The sequence below is a fragment of the Meleagris gallopavo genome, chromosome 6 (assembly GCF_000146605.3).
Source record: "Meleagris gallopavo isolate NT-WF06-2002-E0010 breed Aviagen turkey brand Nicholas breeding stock chromosome 6, Turkey_5.1, whole genome shotgun sequence".
Taxonomy (NCBI): Eukaryota; Metazoa; Chordata; class Aves; order Galliformes; family Phasianidae; genus Meleagris; species Meleagris gallopavo.
The window spans coordinates 44,016,725-44,021,757 of NC_015016.2; the positions used below are offsets into that span (position 1 = coordinate 44,016,725).

General features: G+C 44.0%; 1 protein-coding gene across 1 annotated transcript in view; it reads left to right on the forward strand.

The window, feature by feature from the left end:
- The first annotated feature begins 627 nt into the window (after window positions 1-627).
- Window positions 628-5,033, forward strand: part of ARPP21 (cAMP regulated phosphoprotein 21) — a 185,815-nt gene continuing 181,409 nt past the window's right edge. The window contains exon 1 of the mRNA XM_010712996.3: window positions 628-722. The gene's annotated coding sequence lies outside the window, so the exon portion shown is untranslated. The remainder of the gene's footprint in view (window positions 723-5,033) is intronic.

Below are 5,033 nucleotides of genomic sequence, written 5' to 3' on the forward strand. Positions count from 1 at the left end.
TGGGAAGTTTTTTTGGTTTTGACTACTTACAGTGTTGGCCTCTTGTGCCTTCACACTGCATGCTGAGCGCCATGTGTCCTCATGCTTTCTCAGTGGTCCTGAGCGATGCCTGCCATTGGATAGCCTGATGGTGTGGGCCACAGTTTTGCCTGCTGGACGACCAAAGATCCTTAGTGCAGGGACAGCAGGTACTGGTGTACCCTCCTCTGTTTGCGGCTGGCTGTTTTGGGAGCACTAAAACAAGCACTGGAGAGAAGTTTTGTCTGAGGTGGTAACTGGACAGGACAGTGCAGGGCTCTGGGAATTCTTTCCGCTTCCTCCAGCTGATGGGGCCGGAGCACTTCACTCCTTTTTGCTTTCCCTTTAACTAGAGGCAGAGCAGGACAGTTATTTCCCTAAGGGCTGCTCAGTGGCCAGATCATGCTCCTTCCTGGCTAATATTAGCCGCGCAGCTGATTGTCACGGTTCGTGCCCTGCAACAGGTGCAGCAGGGCCACGGTGCTGGAATCCAGCCCGGCCCAGTGCCGGCGTTGGCAGCAGCCTTCCCATTATATCAGGAAGGTCTGTATCCTGTCGCCACCATGCCCCAGCCCCCCCGGCTCGCCTCAGCTGTCTGCGGGACGTGGAGCCAGACAGAGGGTGCCTGGAAGAAGCAGAGCTGTTGGTCTGAGGTGCAGAAAGCCGGCCAGTCTGGATGCGACCGCTGCTGCGTGGCGGACAGGGTAAGGAGAAGGCCTCAGCACAGCCTTGCTGTTCACGGGGGGTGGGGGATCAACTAAAAAAAAACAAAACAAAACAGAAAAAACAGTCAAAAACTCAGCTATCAGCACTGCTGTTGAGCAGATAGGGGTTATGTTTGCTCATGTGTCGGTCCTGGTTTCTTTGTGGCGCAGCAAAACACCAGCACTTTGTTTTTTGCATTAATTTTAATTGGCGTTCTCTAATTTTAGAATGCTCCTGTGCAAAATTACTTTCAATTCCAGTGGTGATTAGATGATGATGACGTGTTTTAATAATAAACATGGGAGAGATACAGAAAAAGAAATCAAATATGCTGACTGCACTTGTGGGAAGGGAGGTGAGAAGTGCTGCTGCTCCAAACTGAAAGTGTCAGATCTGCCTGCTCAGGGGTCTGAGAGTCTCGTGTATCCTTTGTTTTCTTTTTGAAACAGCAATAGCTTCTTTTGGTAGAACCAGCAAAATGTTGTGGTGTTTATTGAGCATAAAGTTTGGAGAGGAGGAGGGAAGTGCCTCACAGGGCATTCTGCTCTCTGCTGTGGTTATGTGACCCGCTCCACAGCCATGGGGGGAGGCAGGGCAGGAAGGCACACCAGAGGAGTTCTGCTCTGAAATGCTGACCAAGGCACAAGATTGGCTACTGCAGTGTTCCTAGACAGCTAGATTGATGCATAACACTCTGGCACCAAAGGGAACCTCTCTCTTGGCTTTGGTAGAATTTGGATCAGCGCTGTCCTCATTATTTCCATCTATAGGTGAAATTATTTTCTGGGAAGCTGTGGAATGAGTAAACACTTTCTAGACCAAAGAAACACAACGCAGAATTGATGGGGAAGGTCCTGCCTCACAAGCGTCGAGTGTCTCTAAAGCACAGTTTAGGTCTAAGTTTCTTTCTTGGAGATGTTTTTGCCTGAGACCATAAAATTAAGAACATGATCTTTAGAAGACAGAAGGAAGCTGTCTTATCTCAGTGCCACTCGCTACAGTTGTGTGTTGAGTTGTGCCTGAAGGTACACAGAGGCTCTCCATTGCACACAGGAATTTCTCTGGGGTCTGTGGATTCTTCCTGGCACTACCTCTGACTGAGGACACAGTGCTACTGTAACTCTACTACTGTCCTGCTGCTCATTACCTCTCATAGCCGGTGCTGGGCTAGGGACCTGAAACGGTGGTTTGGCAATGAGGACACTATGTAAACTATGGTAATCCCATACATCTCTTACGCTCTGACTCATGTTTTCAGCCAAGCCATTCTCTGGCTTCCTGTCTGCTTCACAGTGCCAGTTCAGCCTGGTTTCTGTTCCTCTTACTTTATGAAGCAGAATTTGCTGTACCTCAAAACAGAGGAAATGCAGGAGCTTCTGGGAAGGATTGGATCACAGCTAAGTGCTGGTGTTGTGCTGATAGGAGACATGCTGGAAGCACAGAGAAAATACATGATCGTCTCCTTTTGAAAGTCATGTATTTGCAGCTTTTAAAGTATCTCTGCAAGCAGCTTGCAGAGAGGTCATTTGCAAGTTTGATGCCATCTTTTAAATGCAGTTTGTAAGTGGATTTCATAGCCAGTAAGGTCCCAAAAGAGAGAAGCAATCTGGGTCCCTGCAGAGCTAGCTCTATTATTATCTGGTATCTAGCTAGAGAAGAACAGGTGAGCTACGTGGATCTCCAGTAGTGCCAGAGGCAATATCAGAAAATCCCAAAGACAGCGCAGCGTGGTATTTTGTTTGTGGTTCTTTTTGTTCAATTTGTTTTTTTTTCTTGTTTGTATTTTTTTTAACCATTATGGGCAAATGCTCAGAGTTGCAGAAGTTTGAGGAAAAGTGCATCTCCTATTGTGCACGTCACTGATCTTGGGATACGAGTTAGAGGGCATATCCAAATAAGTTTTACAATTGACCTTTCATAAGGTCATGCAGCCATTGCTCTACCTGCATGATTCTTTTTTTATTATTATTTTATTAAAATTATGTATCAGTTTCATAGGAAATAGACATTATGTTTATGGGCTTCTGCATCACATTAGGTAGTACGTTACTCTCGTAATTTACCCTGCCATCGTAATCTAGTAATTTCTTGGGTATTTAGCTTGTAATATCACTGCAACATAATGAGAAAATCCAATTACATTTCTAAGCAGCACAGGAATCCCCTCTGATACTGTAAACACATTACTTGGTCAAGTTATTTTAATATGCTGATAAGGAAATAGAGTAATATATTATAATAACATGCATATTAAGGTACTGAAGAAGACAATTCCTTTTGCTTCATCAGCTATTACAAACATCTGCTATATAAAAATAGGCCATGGGAACATATACATGTGTGCATTTGAGAATATGACTTGTGTAACAGATCAGCAGGGGCTAAATACTCGTGAAGTCAGCCTTCTTAGGATCCTGAACTGCTGCTGCTGAGGCTGGTGATAGGCAGCAAGCAAGCAAGATACCCCTCTGTCATATATTGACAATCCTGCACATCTCTGAATGAACACTCCTTTCCCTTTCTGACACAGAAAATCTGATGATGGTCTGTCTGCTCTTCACCAGGGTCCAGAGATATAGAGCAAGGGAGAAAGGCTGTTTGGCAGGGAGGCTGGAAAGAGAAGATTGGGACAGATTTTCCACCAGATGCTCCCCAGAGCAAAGGCAATTTCCAGACAAGTTTATTTACAGCTACAGTTGTGTATTGTTTGTAAACTCACACCTCCTGAAAAGCAAAAGAGGGAGAGAAAATTACTGGAAACAGAAAAAAAGAATGCATAAACAATCTTTCTGGCTATAGAGGGACTCTAGTTGGTTATGTGATCCATCCTTTGGGGAGGTCTGAGGGCATACCCACCTGGAACTGAATCTGCTGAGCTTGTGCATCCTTTTCTTGTCTCATTTGTTATGAACAGCCTTCATCAGCAAGCCAGGACTATGGTAACATGTTCTCAGTATGACTGATTACCTTTAAATAGCCTTGTCTTGAATACAGTGAGATCTACCTAACGTTGGGTTTTCCAAGCAAGTTCAGACATCTGTCCATTGCTGCTACAATGGTGACTGCACCTTTGCTTACAGGTCCACTTCTTCCCACAGCAGTTAAGAAAGGTTAAATAAAGATCTATGTAAGCCAGCCTTTGGGCTAAAGATGTCAGCAGTGCATGTGCATGGAGGGGAGGACGGGAAGGTAGTCTGGCTCTTACCAGGGGAAAGAAAAATCCATCTGCTACATATATTTATTTAAGGAATGAGGAGGTGATGTGTTTACAAAACAGACAGGTTGACACTTCCTACATTAAAGCAGTATTGATGGGGAAGGCTCATGAAGAAGATTCCCCTTTGAACTCCTTAAAAATGGGTTGGCAACTCCAAGCAAGCCACATGGTAATGGAAGAATAAGAGGGAAAGCAGCAGCAGGGCCCAGCACTTGCACCTGCAAATCCCTGCACAGTGCAAAGGCCCAGAGCTGGAGCAGAGCAGGTGACTACCAGTGATGGATGATGTTGAGATCTCATGGAGAAATGATATAATAAATGGTTGGTTGGTCTGACACAGTAGAAAATGTTTGGATAGAAGTGACAGGTAATAAATAAACTCATGTTGCTATAGATTCTCGAGGCTGTGCTATTGCAAAAATGCTTTCTGATTTTCTTTCTTTAAGGGAAAGAAGCAGGGGTTCATAGTGGGAAGGCATGAAGAAACTGCTGCATGCAGTTGGTGTAATCTAAGGCTGAACCAGACCCAAGTCAAGTATTCCTACAGCTGTAGGTTCTCAGTTGTCACAGCTAAGGTTACAAAACAACTTCCCTTGTGTCTTGTCTAATGTCACCGTCTAGAGCTGAGGTTCCACCGTTGTATTTGTGTCTATAACACTTTGTTTTCTTGCACTTGTTATCAGGGCTGCCATGAAGATGGGGACAATCAGACAGTTTGCCTCAGGCATGGACACATTGTATGTGATGCATCAAGGGCCACAGGCTCAACTTCTGCACTTGGGTTTCAAAATGTTGCTATGTACCATTTTCTACAGTAATCAAATTTGATTTTTTGTTTTTTTTACATTTCTGGTTGTGTGTGTGGTTTTTGTTTGTTTGTTTGTTTAATTTGAATACAATAAATAGACCTCTGTTGCTGCAATGGTAAATTTGGTGGGTCTTCCAGATTAGTTTTTGCTGGATAGGTATATATTGTTTGGATACATCATTACAAAATTTATGAAGACTTGGATTAAGAAATCTGTTAATTGATTTAGTGATTTGGAAAGGATTGCTCAGGAAGCAGATCAGCATAACAATTCTTGATTTAAAA